We start from the raw sequence: 14,593 nt of genomic DNA on the forward strand, positions 1-14,593 counted from the left end.
CCAAGGTCCCTGGCCAGGCAGTCCAAAAGAGCAGGAGGATGAGGCATCTCTTTCCTGCAGCCTTGTCCAGTAGCAGTTTGGAGGACAAAGGAGTTCTGTTCTCCCCTTGGATGAGGACACTATCTTATGCAGTTTATTTTCTAGGGTGTTTGCCACTCTTATCCAGAAGGAAAGGGATGCCTGCTTCCGTGGATGAGCTACCAATTGTCTTTGCCACAGTACCAGGCCCTCCTCCTCTGTAAATGGTTGGATCTAGAGATCTACTGGAGTGAAGGTTTGTGTTCTTCTTAGTTTCCAGTTCACATGCTGTGCTTAGCTGTAAGTAGGCAGAGGCAAGGCATGCGCTGTCTGAAAGTTGTTTTTGTCCCATGCACTTCCTCGCTCTGATGAGAAGATTGAGTTCTGTTAATGTTTGTGACTCTTTGAACAGCTCTGTCTCTGTGAACTGCAAATGACCTTTCTGGTGTGCTGAGGTGTCTCCAGAGGTGGGTGGGGCCACTGACCCTGAGAAAGGAGGCACCATTGAAGGTTCCCCGCCAATGTACAGACTCCTGATATTTGGTGTATACACCATCTGCCTTCCTGTCCTTGGGTTGAAGCACTTAGTTTCCAGAGTGGGTTGTGATTGCTTTTTAATTTCTTAGCCTGTGGTTTCCCAAAAGAATCATCAGGAGGTTCTTCTTACTGCCACCAGGGCCTATGATTCATATTTTTCCTTCCCTTAGAAGTCCCGTAAAGATACTAGGTTCTCAACACTCATGCACATTGAAATTGGCAGTTATACTTTTTTGTGCTGGCTAATATTTTCTGGGGAGCTTTCATAGCACTTATGTGAACCCTCATAGTATCCTAATGTCTTCTACATCACAGCCACATAAGGGTTTAAGGTGGTGTCTGGGTGTTTGCGGGGTAGTCAGGGTGTGGGTCAGTGGCAGTTGAGGTGGATCCAAAATGATTCAGGAGCTTTTTCTGCATTTTTTGTGCAACTTCCTCATAACTTGCAGGTGTTAGAGGTTGATGTTTAAAGTTTCCTTGTCAAAATGCAATCTACCGTGTCTCTTCTTGGATGTGTATTATAGGAAGCACCAGGAAGGTAGAGTTGATTTACCCAGACCTTCCTGAACATTCTGAAGTCTCAGAAACTGGGTGTTAATTGTTCTGATCTCACTACCTGTAGGTCTGGGAGTAGGAAGTAGAGAATTTGACAGTTTCTGTGTCAGAAGGAAGATTGGATAAACAGAAAAGGAGTTGGATTTGTGCTTTGTTTTCATGTGCTTAATATTTAGGCATACCAATCTTTAAAAATAGCTCTCCTAGGGACGGGAGATATGACTCAGTCATTCAGAGCACTTGCTGCTGTTGTAGAGACCCGGGTTAGAGTCTTAGCACCATCTGGTGACCCACAACTCTCCACAGCCCTTGTTTCAGGGGTCTGATGGCAAAACACTCATAAACATAAGCTAAACTAAATAAATATAATTTTTAAAAGAGTTGAACTAGTGCTGGGAGTATCATCAGTGATTAGAGTACTTTCCTAACATGCATAGGTTCTTAGGTTTGATCCCAACTCCACCAGAAAGTTAAAGTTGTAATCTTGAACCTTGAAAGATAACCTGGTGCTATGTTTTTTTTCTGATATTCTTGCACTGAGCCCTATCTATCACAGTGAGGTGCCAAGAAGCTGGGCACTTTTCTGTTTTCCCCTCCATTTTAGATTTCATGATGCTGTTTGGTGATTTCATCCTTATTTTACTTCCTTAGATACTCATTTAACCTGATATCACCTAGCTAAAATTACAGAAGGCAAGGTAAATAAAAAAACTTCCTTGACTTTATATTATTTTTTCTTCCTATTTGTTTTTCAAGACACTTTTTTTCCCCCTCAGTGTAGCCCTGGCTTTCCTGGAACTCACTCTATAGACCACGCTAGCTCTGAACTCAGAGATCTGTATGCCTCTCCCTCAGAGTGCTGGGATTAAAGGCATGAACTGCCACCACCCAGATTTGGCCCTCATATACTTGTGCTATTTGTAGGTCCTTTGAATTTCCGTGTCTCTAGGTTGATCCTGGGATAGGTTCTAATCTGAGTCTGTTGTAACCCTTTGACCAGTGTAATTGCTCCTTAAATAACACTCAGCCTTGGGAAGGGTGGGAGTCCGCATACTGGGTGTTGAGGGCCTTTGGAATCAGGAAGACTGCATGTGGATTTAATTCCCCTTAGTGTTTATTAATGGTGGACAGTTGGTATGGACTCTCAGAGCCTCAGTTCCAGGAAATACAACATGATGAAGAGACCCCCAACCGTTCTCACAGCTGACTGGGAACAAATACTTGACAGCGAATGGATCATCAGCATCTCTAGAGATGAATTGTTATTGATGTCCATTTTTATATAGAGAAGTTGTAAGTAGCATGGCCACATGGATGTAACTCTTGATGGTCAGCGTTGGGATTATGAACAGGCCTGGCTACCCAGGCCCTGTGTCTGCAACTGCTCCAAAGGTTAGACTGCATAACCCATGACAGTTAACAAGGATTAGCAGAGAAAACGGGCTTAAAGCGCTGGGCGTCGTGCTTGTGAAACAGCAGTCACCCATGAATGGCAGCTATTACCACCGGAGTAGAGGCTTGTCTTCCATGAAGCTCTTGGCTTTGACCTTGTGTGTGGCAGATGCTGTCTCGAGACAGGGTGAGGTGGGAGTCAGATGGCTCTTTCAGCTAAGCTGGGGTTTGCAAGGTGTTAGGGTTTCTGATCCTCTTCTGTCAGACAGGTTTATTGGCAAACATCTTGATCCCAAAGCTGCCTGATAGACCCTGAAAAGAAAATATGGGCACTGCGACTGAGCGGCTTTAGGGAGGGGCTCCCACTCCACACCAGTTGCTCAAGAACCACGTTCTGAGCCTTCCTTCAGAGATTGTGGACTCTTATTTCCCAATATCTTGCCTCTTTGCTTGGGGTAAGATCAGCCATCAGTGCAGCATAGTGGGGCCACTACCTCAAGCAGTACAGGAAAGGAGGAGACCTGCAGGGAGGAGGGGAATCCCACATGTTGGCTTCAAAGCAAGCAAGCAAGCAAGCAAGCAAGCAAGCAAGCAAGCAAGCAAGCACCAGCTGTTTCCCTTGCCATGTGTGCTTTGACTCTCTGCCCTGCCCAGGGGACAGCTTGGCCAGTGGGCCATCTGACACTGCTGCCCCATCCAAGGCACTGGCCAGGTTACAGCACTGAGCCTGGCTTGCCAGAGTATGAGGGACCTGAATTCCTATCACTCATACCCCACTTTTCAGCTGTGTGGCCTTAGCAGTCCTCTCACCTTTTCTGAGCCTCAGTTTTCTCACTTGTGAGAAATTTGCAAGGATCAAATGAAATGAAATGCGCAAAGCCCCTAGAATGGCAGCTTCCGTACTACAGTGCTCAGTGAACACCTAGAGTCTGGTTGGTGCAGATGAACAGAGAAATATAAGATACCATCCCTTCTCTTTAACGGGTTATGATTTAGAAAGGGTGCGAGCTAACACGTCAAGAATGGCATGCCTAATCCTCCTGAATATTAACCTTCATCAGGCGATGAAAGGAGACAGAGACAGAGTCCCACATTGGAGCACCGGACAGAAATCTCAAGGTCCAAATCAGGAGCAGAAGGAGAGAGAGCACGAGCAAGGAACTCAGGACCGCGAGGGGTGCACCCACACACTGAGACAATGAGGATGTTCTATTGGGAACTCACCAAGGCCAGCTGGCCTGGATCTGAAAAAGCCTGGGATAAAACCGGACTCGCTGAACATAGCAGACAATGAGGACTACCGAGAACTCAAGAAGAAGGGCAATGGGTTTTTGATCCTACTGCACGTACTGGCTTTGAGGGAGCCTGGGCAGTTTAGATGGTCACTTTTCTAGACCTGGATGGAGGTGGGTGGTCCTTGGACTTCCCACAGGGCAGGGAATCCTGATTGCTCTTTTGGCTGACGAGGGAGGAGGACTTGATTGGGGGAGGGGGAGGGAAATGGGAGGCGGTGGCAGGGAAGAGACAGAAATCTTTAATAAATAAATAAATTAAAAAAAATAAAATTACAAAAAAAAAAGAATGGCAGGCCTAGCACAACCCTGGCCAACATAGCACAGGCAGTGAGAGCTTTGAGGTTTGGTGTAGCAGAGCTCCTCATGGAAGTCCTTTTGACCAAGTGATCTGCCCATGAGCTGGAAAGAAAGGTAGGCAAGCCCTCCAAGGTATGGAACAAGGTCAGTGTGTAGGTGAGGTCAGCTTTTAAAGGGCTTATGTCATGTGAAGGGGCTTGGGGTTCTTCAGAAGGCTTTTGAGGGCGAGAATCACATTGATTTGGACACTTATTCTGACACTTGATTATAAAGTAAGAAGTTTGAACTGTGTGTTGATTGTAGAGGAGTTCCCCATGTTAATAAGTCTGATTGTAAAATATGAATTTTTTTAAACCAAAGTCTTACTATATAGCCCTGGCTGGCCTGGAACTTCCTCTGTATGCCAGGTTGACTCCCAATTCACAGAGATCCTCCTGCCTCTGCCTCTTGAGTATTGGGACTAAAGACATGTATCACCATGTCCTACTAAAACACAGGGATTTTTATTTTACTCATAAAGAATGTTTTTGGGGAAAGAGGAGGTAGAGGTTTCATTTAAGAAGCCATTGAACCTCTTCCTTCCTATTGTCAGGCTCTGCACATGTCTGTGTATGCATGTGTTTGTATGTGCTTGTGTGTGTGTGTGTGTATCTGAGAGAGACTGTGATCTGATAACTCCTCAGCTGTTTGAGTTATGCAATATATCTCCACAGGGCGTATGACCTTTGAGCATCTGGAGCAATAGGAACCTTGGTGAATTTTTCAGAAAAGGAATGTTTTTTATTATTGTTATTCTTTATGTGTAGAGTGTTTTGCTTGCATGCGTGACTGTGCACCGTGTGATGCCTGGTGCCTTTGGAGGTCAGGAGTACACATTGGATCCCTTGAAACTGAAGGTATAGATGGTTGTGAGCCACCACATGGGTGCTGGGAACTGAATCCGCAACTTCTGTAAGAGTCCCCAGTGCTCTTAACAGCTGAGTCATCTCTCCAGGAAGAAGTGGCAATTGGATGAACTTCAGTTTTATATTGTTCTTGCTCTTCAGTTATCCAAAAAGGACAAAAATAACCATTCCCTCTTATTGTTTCTCTGCAGATACAGAGTTTACCGACGTAGAAACTTTCAAATAAGAGGTGTTATACAGCCGGTCCCCAATCCTAGGCTCAAGGTCTATTCCTGCCTTTTAGTACCATGTAGCTGTGGACACAGGTGCATGCCACTGGCTACAAATTCTCTTCATAGTTTCATCATTTGCATGTCTTAAACAGAGGTAGAAATATGAATATACAATCTGAGAAAATAACTTTGCATAGATGTACAAATATTATAAAGAGCAATAGGAGCATATTCAAAATAACAAATATAATTTGAATTTGTATCAATATACAAGAATCTATGCAATCTAAATTGTCTATAAACTATAGCTCACAAGTATTCACTATATTACTCACTATTATTAGTGTGAGCTTACTCACACTAATCTACCTATTATTACATTCGATTTCCCTCCCTATAAAATTTCCATCCTTCGAGCAGATGAGGGAGGGGGACTTGATCGGGGGAGGGGGAGGGAAATGGGAAACGGTTGCGGGGACGAGGCAGAAATCCTTAATAAATAAATAAATTTAAATAAAAAAAAAAGAAAAAAAATTTCCATCCCAACCCTCAACCCTATACCAATTATAATCAACCCCTAATTGATGTCCCTAACCCTGTGGACAAACTTTGGTGGGAGAGGGGATTTTGTCTTTTAGAATTACTTCCAGCTGTCGTGTGGGCAATGTTCTTTCTATGGGATCCTGTAAAACTAACATGATGGTTAAGTTTCAAGATTACTGTCTGCTATAATTGCAAGTAGTCTCTGAGTAGTCAGTAGGGCTTTTCTGAATTTCTGATTTGGAGTTCTGGCAGAACACTGTAAGAAGTTGCACCATTTCAGCTAACCAAGTTGGAACTATCTTGAGCAACTGGTATCCAAAACTGATCTTAAAGTAGCTCTATCAACATCATGACATCATATCAACCAGCTGGAGTCATTGTTGTGGGGCCTCATCTTCTTCCTGGAAACTTCAAAGATTACTGCAGGAAAATCTATTGTTCATTGTAGAAAACTTAAACATTATTCATATAGACATATATTTAATGAAAGATACAATATAGACAAAAATAGGTATGGAGAAATTTTTTCCTAAGATCTTTCTTTTTTCTGCCCCATACCAGATGGCTCCTGACATGAGACAAAAAGTCTGAATTTTTTTTTAACAACACACTTGGATTTAGAGAAGGATAACCATTGTCCAACTCCAAAGCCAGCTTTGATGTTTAAGTGAGACTATGTTTCTACTGCTCAGTAGACATAAATATATATGCACAGAGAATGAAATTTTACCCTGCAGATGACCTGTCCTCATAAGTCACATTCCTCTTTGTTCTGTGATCCTATCTGGATTGTTATCTTTTCCTTTTTTCATCTAGATGTCCAGGTCTCTTGACTTTTTGAAGATGAGTATTTTCCTGCAAAGACAAGAACAGAATTTTGCCCCACCCATATGAGGTTTTCTTACCACCTATATGATTGTCACCTCTGTGGATGAGCTGTCATTTCTTTCTCAAGAGGTTTCTTCTTTTCAAAGTGAATCTTTATTAATTTTGATGGTATCCATAGCTTTTCTACTCCTGTGGAAACAAGAGCGAAACCCCATCCACAATGTAGCACATCTCCTGGTTTCCATTATGAGGTCAACACATCTTTGAAATACACCAGCTGCTTTAATTCAGAAGATTTTTATATTTTCCATTGTCTCTCTGCTACTATTGTTCCTTTCTCATTAGAATTAAGAAAATTCAAGGTAAATAAAATATTATGCAATGTATTTATGGGGTATTTTCCATCCCTTTCTGTTTGTTTAGCATATCCTTTATAGTTTGATTTAATCTTTCTATAACTGCCTGACCTGTAGGATTATTTGGTATACCTTTATATTATAATAAGCAAGAAAACTGTTTCAGTTTCTTAGAGACATATTCTTGACCATTATCTGTCTTTATCTATGCAGTTATGCCCATGATGGCCATAACTTCTAAAAAATACAGGCCCAAAGCTCAGATGGTGGTTCCTCCTGGTGTTGGCAGGGCTAAGGCTGAGACTCCGGTGGTCAGATAATTTCTGGAGGCCACTGCTGTCATCGCTGCCTGCTGTGTTTCTGCTCACACTAATCCTCCTGGTGGTCTGGCCCAGCCCACCCCAGTGCTGCTTATGCTTCTCCTGGTGGTCTTGGCCTTTCAACATTTTACCACACCAATCACAACAATACGTTTTCACACAGTGTACAAATATCCCACAATACCTTCTGATTATTTATTGGGCCCTATTCTGATGTGCCAGTTTTGCTTTATCTCATATTTTAAATTTATTATTCCTTAGAAGCCTGTTTGTTTTCTAATGGGAGGCAAAAGGGAATGGATCTGGATGGGAGGGAATAGGGAGGAACTGGGAGGATTAGAGAGAGGGGGAAACCTTAATCAGGATATGTTATATGAGGGAAAAATTTCAGTAAGAGGAAAAAATATATTCCCTATGATGTTGTCATCATTAAACTTCCATGGCCTTCTGGAATACTGTTATTTTTGTTTCTTTTAGATTTATATATTTTATCTTATGTGTATGGGTGTTCTGTCAGAATTATGTTTGTGCACCCTGTTCAGTGCCTGGTGCCAGATCAGTTACGGGTGGTTGTGAGTCTTTATGTGGGTGTTGGTAAATGAACCCAGGTCTTCTGCACGAATAGCCAGGGCTCACACCCATTGAGCCTCCTCTCCAGCCTCAGCACTGCCCTTTTCATGAAGTCTTTGGAAGACAAAAGTCTCTTCCTGCTGTAAACAGATCAAGTTCTGGACCCCCTGATGTCACTCAATGCTAGCTGCTATGTGGTATATATGGGTATTGTTCTTACCTGCACTAGAAGGAGGGAATTGTGTATGGTTTAGCTATGAGCATCATACACCTTCTAGATCAGGTCATGCAAGCAGCTTTGAAATTGATACTAATCTTTGGTGCATTCATCTTCAGAAATCCTCATTAGGCGAACTTTTCTCCCTTCCCATGGTTCCAGGCACATAGGACTTAGGTGGTAACCTCGGCCACCACTGTAATATCTGCTTCAGGCCTGCCTTGCTCTTCACTTGAGTTCTCTTCTCCTTACCTCTGTGTGCTTTTCCCTGCCCTACCTCGTCTGAAGCCTGACTTAGTGAGACAGATCTTGGTGATATCCCACTCATTCCTGGTCATAACAAACTGCTCCTAATTCTTATTGGGAAGAGATTTACTTACTAAAGTTGGGACTCAGACATCATCCAATGAAAAAGGCATTTCAATTACAAATAAAAATGAACAGTCAATCCAAGTCCTCACCCTCCAGCTTGAGAACGAATATAGGCCACATCAAAGACTAACCCTAACCCCAAGGACGTGTTCACAAGGGTGGCTCAATATCCTGAGGCCTTTGCAGAGACTGGGGGAATGGACATAGCTAGCACCAAGCGCCCGTGCTTGTTACACTTGTTACACGAGCCCACCTTGCTCGGGTTTGGTTATACCTATGTTGTAGGAAGTGAAAGAGGGGCTCACTCCTCACATATGACATCTCATGAAACAAGGGATTCTGATCTCATGCCAGTCCTCTTGGAATGCCCTCCCTGCTCCCAGTTAAGAAACCCAATTCAAATAATTACCACCAGCCTGTGCAGGACCTTTGGGAAGTCATCAGCAGGGTTATGGACATTTAACACACAGTGCTCAATCCTTAAACCCTCTGAGCTCACTTTCCCCTACCAGGGTCTGGTACATGGTACTAGACCTCAAAGATGCTTTCTTTAGACTGCCGCTAGCCCCCCAAAATCAGTCCTTCTTTGCTTTTGAATGGTATGACCCTGAAAAAGGGCACAATGGACAGCTAACCTGGACCAGGTTGATTCAGGTGTTCAAAAATTTCCAAGCCATCTTCAATGAGGTCCTATATGAGGACCTAGGGGAATACTGGAGGGGACACCCATGGGTCACCATCTTACCTCCTGATAGCAGCTGGCACTGAAGAAGACTGCAGGTAAGCACTAGTGATCTGCTAACCACCTTGGGGAACTTGGGGAGTCTGGCATCGGTAAAAAGGCTCAAATCTGCCAAACAGAAGTAACTTATATGGGACATGTATTCAGAGAGGGACAGCAGTGGCTCTCAGATGTCTGTAAGGAGACAGTGCTCAAGATATTCACTCTAACCACTATGAGAAAAATTAAAGAATTCCTTGAGTCCACAGGCTTCTGCCACCTCTGGATCCCCAGGTTTGCTGAAATGTCTACATCATTAGTCTGGACTGAGTCTGAAGATAAGGCTTTCAATAAAATCAAATAGTCCCTCCTCTTGGCACCTGCACTAGGGCTGCCAGGCACCACCAACGCCTTCCATCTCTACATAGACGAAAGAAAAGGCATAGCCAAAGGGGTCTTAACCCAAACCCTAGGACCTTAGGAATAGGCCAGTGGCCTCTCTATTCAAAAGACTAGACCCAGTGACAGCCAGTGGGCTCCCATGCTTAGGGATCATTGCTGTCACAGTCTTGCTGGTCAAGAATACTGGCAAGCTAACCATGGGACTGAAGCTCCTCGTTACCACCCCTCATACCTTTGAAGGATGCTCTAACAACCACCTGACTGACGAATGAGAAACACTAGCATGACTCACTATCAGAGCCTCCTCCTTAGCCTCTCCCTGCCCCACATATCCATTTCCTTCTGAGTATGGCCTTAAACCCCGCATCCCTGCTCCCTGACCCAGACCTGGACACTCCACTACATGGCTGTGCAGGAATCCAAAGCCAGGTACACAGGCTGAGAAAGCACCTATGAGATCAGTCCCCGCTGGATGCAGAGCTTAACTGGTGTATGGGCAGGAACAGCTTCACTCAGGATGGCCAAAGTTCCGTGGGTGTTGTGATGGTGGACAAGGAGACCGTTTTGGTGGTGACCCTCCCATGAGAGCTGAACTTATAGCCTTAACAAAGAAATGGCAAAAGGGAGGAGGCTGAATATCTACATGGACAGCCATTCTGCCTTTGCCTCAGCCCATGTTCATGGAGCTCTCTATGAGGAATGGGGGCTCCTTACTGCTAAGAAAAAGACTATGAAAACCAAACAGGAGATCCTGGACTTACTGGAAGCCTTATGGTACCAATCAAATTGGCCATCATCCACTGCCCTGGACATCAAAAGGCTGACACAGAAGAGCTGGTATTAAAGGTGTGCACCACCACTGTCTGGCATGGGCCTAACTCTTATGGTCCACCCAGATATCACGCCCCAGGATGAAAAATTTACATAGAGCCAATACCCCACATGGGAGCTTGTCTCAAAAACCTTCCAAGTGTTAAATGCCTCTAAACCTGATCTAACCAGAGAGAGCTGGCTCTGCCTAAATATGCAAGCCCATTTCTATACCATTGTAGCGATAATTGGAGACTATACCCAAGTTTGGCTGGAGTCATGTCCTTGGGGATGACAGGAAAATATTTCAGCACAGCAAATAACAGGCATAAGGACCTGTGTGTTGCCTCCCAGCAGTCAAGCACTCTAGGGGCTGTATTATACAGGCCAATATTTTTACCTTCAAGGCACAGTTTGCACCTGCCACACAGAAAGTGGTCACTTAGCCCTTTGATAATGAGACAAACTGATGCCATCCTAAACAAAGGGTCAGGATATGCTAATATTTTTCTATTCCTTCTTTGTAATTTGGGAGGTCACCTGGGAAAAAGGTGTCAATGCAGTCTATGTGACAGAGCAGACATAGATAAAAAAGGTGTGGACATGACCAGAGTCATTCTCCCTGTTACCTAGGAAACAGAATGCTAATGAATTCCCCCTCGGTTTACGTTTTGGTATAAAAGATATTTGGAGAATGAATGCGGGTGGATTTTCAAAATGAAAACTCAGGATTTCATGAGGGATCCCTAAAAACTCCTATCCGATAAAGTCATGTGAGTTGTGTCTTTATTCCCACACCTCCACTCTGGATTAAAACATAATTTATATTGGGGCTGGACCCCGACATAGTGTCACCCAACATGGGGCTCATTGTAGAACCCTAAAATATACCAGAAAAGTAACCAGACATACTGAGGAGAACGTGAGAAACCAACAAGAAATTTGCACCACAGGTGGATACATGAGTAATGAGCACTCAAAAATAAAAAATAAAATTTAAAGAAGCATAAAAATAAAAAATAAAAATCAGGAGTAAAATTTGTAAATAATAATCAGTTGTGTTTGTTGAAAACAGTTAAAATAAAGCAAGAACAAAGAGATATTCAGAGTCTGTAAGCATGATGTTTAAGGAGATACAGCTTTTATCATTGCCCAAAGGGTAAAAACATAAATAAAAATGTACCTTTTAACTAGCGATCACCTAGGTTACCACTGAGATTGCTGTAGTTCCATGCACATGCGCTGTAGCTGAGTTTTGACCCACATGCAGTAGCCGCCTAAATCTAATCCACCTACACGGTGGAGCCAAAAAGGTGAGCAGGAAACAGAATAAATTTAACCCCACACAGTCAGCAGCCCGGAGTCAGTCAATATAACAGAGGAGAGGGTTCAGGAGTTCCCCTGATTGTATGATCACAAAATAAAATTAAAAATAAAAATAAAATTGGTGTGACTACACCTGCCAGAGCTTGTGAGGGCACCCTACTATCTTAGAGCAGCCACAATGGCAGACACCAGAGAACCTTTAAAAGTATCAGCCACTGACCTCTGATGGGACTTTTCAACTTAAAGAGCATGGCTTATGCCCAGGAAAACAAAAAACAAAAAAGGGACCCTGCTGGTCCCTAGTACAGCAAAAAGACACACACACACACACACACACACACACACACACACACACACACACACAGAGAGAGAGAGAGAGAGAGAGAGAGAGAGAGAGAGAGAGAGAGAGAGAGAGAGCGAGAGCGCATGTGCTGCCACCTCCCATGCAGCATGACTTCAGCTAGGAGCTGACAGATAGGTTTTAGACAAGGCAGCCTCAAAAAACTAGTTTCCTCATTGAACGCGGCGCCAGCTTTGGGGGAAATTGGTGCGGTGTCCTCGCCAGCACAGTCGGGCCTACACGCGAGCAACCATGTCTAAGGGACCTGCAGTCGGTATTGATCTTGGCACCACCTACTCTTGTGTGGGCGTCTTCCAGCACGGGAAGGTGGAAATTATTGCCAATGACCAGGGTAACCGAACCACACCAAGCTATGTGGCTTTTACTGACACGGAACGATTGATTGGGGATGCTGCGAAGGATCAGGTTGCGATGAACCCCACCAACACAGTTTTTGATGCCAAACGTCTGATCGGACGTAGGTTTGATGATGCTGTTGTACAGTCTGACATGAAGCACTGGCCCTTCGTGGTGGTGAACGATGTGGGCAGGCCCAAGTAGAGTACAAAGGAGAGACAAAATGCTTCTACCCAGAGGAGGTGTCCTCTATGGTTCTGACTAAGATGAAGGAGATTGCAGAAGCTTATCTGGGGAAGACGGTTACCAATGCTGTGGTCACAGTGCCTGCCTACTTTAATGATTCTCAGCGGCAGGCAACAAAGATGCTGGAACTATTGCTGGCCTCAATGTCCTTCGAATTATCAACGAGCTGACTGCTGCTGCTATTGCCTATGGGCTAGATAAGGTTGGAGCTGAAAGGAATGTGCTGATCTTTGACTTGGGAGGTGGTACTTTTGATGTGTCCATCCTCACAATTGAGGATGGAATTTTTGAAGTCAAATCAACAGCTGGAGACACCCACTTGGGTGGAGAAGACTTTGACAACAGGATGGTCAACCATTTCATTGCTGAGTTTAAAAGAAAGCACAAGAAGAAAGAAAGCACAAGAAGGACATTAGTGAGAACAAGAGAGCTGTCAGGTGTCTGCGTACTGCCTGTGAACGGGCAAAGCACACCCTCTCCTCCAGCACCCAGGCCAGTATTGAGATTGATTCTCTCTATGAGGGAATCGACTTCTATACCTCCATTACCCATGCTCGATTTGAAGAATTAAATGCTGACCTGTTCTGGGGTACTCTGGACCTTGTAGAAAAGGCTCTTCGAGATACCAAACTAGACAAGTCTCAGATCCATGATATTGTCCTGGTGGGTGGTTCTACCAGAATCCCCAAGATTCAGAAGCTTCTGCAGGACTTCTTCAATGGAAAAGAGCTGAACAAGAGCGTCAACCCTGATGAAGCTGTTGCTTATGGTGCAGCTGTCCAGGCAGCCATTCTATCTGGAGACAAGTCTGAGAATGTTCAGGATTTGCTGCTCTTGGATGTCACTCCTCTTTCCCTTGGTATTGAAGCTGCTGGTGGAGTCGTGACTGTCCTCATCAAGCGCAATACCACCATCCCTACCAAGCAGACTCAAACTTTCACCACCTACTCTGATAACCAGCCAGGTGTGCTCATTCAGGTGTATGAAGGTGAACGAGCCATGACCAAGGATAACAACCTGCTTGGGAAGTTTGAACTTACAGGCATCCCTCCAGCGCCCCGTGGTGTTCCCCAGATTGAAGTCACTTTTGACATTGATGCTAATGGAATCCTCAATGTTTCTGCTGTAGATAAGAGCACAGGCAAGGAGAACAAGATCACCATCACCAATGACAAGGGCCGCTTGAGCAAGGAGGATATTGAGTGCATGGTCCAGGAAGCTGAGAAATACAAAGCTGAAGATGAAAAGCAGAGAGATAAGGTTTCCTTCAAGAATTCTCTGGAGTCTTATGCTTTCAACATGAAAGCAACAGTTGAAGATGAGAAACTTCAAGGAAAGATGAATGATGAGGACAAACAGAAGATCCTAGACAAGTGTAACAAGATCATCAGTTGGCTGGATAAGAAGCAGACTGCAGAGAAGGAAGAATTTGAACACCAGCAGAAGGAACTGGAGAAAGTCTGCAACCCTATCATTACCAAGCTGTACCAGACTGCTGGTGGGATGCCTGTAGGAATGCCTGGCGGCTTCCCTGGTGGGGGAGCTCCTCCATCTGGTGGTGCTTCTTCAGGGCCCACCATTGAAGAGGTAGATTAAGTCAATCCAAGTAGAAGAGTAGCATTTGTTCCACAGGGAAACATTTGAAGGACCCAAATTTAGCAAGTTACATGGCGGTTTCAAATTCAAACTGCTACAATAAATTTACTGGGCATTCTCAATACTTGAACATGGAACATGTGCACAGGGAGTGAAGTAAGCATTACATTTTATAAGCACTGTATCCTAAGTGGAAAATGCAATGTCTAATAAAACAGGTGGGAAATGGAATGTCTAATAAAAATATTTAAATTGGCAAAAAACAACTACAGTTTCAGAACAGTTAAAGGTCTATAAAAATAGATAAACAGGTTAAATATACTTCTTTAAGGGTATCCTTAAAGGAGTGCTGGGGTATGGAGGAGGGCCTGATGAAAT

General features: G+C 44.0%; 1 long non-coding RNA gene and 1 pseudogene across 1 annotated transcript in view; both read left to right on the forward strand.

Annotated features, from left to right (window-relative positions):
• Positions 1 to 3,615, forward strand: part of LOC121450128 — a 31,148-nt gene extending 27,533 nt beyond the window's left edge. The window contains exons 3-5 of the long non-coding RNA XR_005974549.1: positions 145 to 274; positions 1,762 to 1,808; positions 3,564 to 3,615. This is a non-coding gene — a long non-coding RNA (uncharacterized LOC121450128). The remainder of the gene's footprint in view (positions 1 to 144; positions 275 to 1,761; positions 1,809 to 3,563) is intronic.
• An 8,638-nt stretch (positions 3,616 to 12,253) lies between these two features.
• LOC121450107 lies at positions 12,254 to 14,215 on the forward strand (annotated as a pseudogene).
• Positions 14,216 to 14,593: the final 378 nt, after the last annotated feature.

Source organism: Microtus oregoni, unplaced genomic scaffold (assembly GCF_018167655.1).
Source record: "Microtus oregoni isolate MIOR12 unplaced genomic scaffold, Mior012 000006F_ref0000085, whole genome shotgun sequence".
NCBI classification, from domain to species: Eukaryota; Metazoa; Chordata; class Mammalia; order Rodentia; family Cricetidae; genus Microtus; species Microtus oregoni.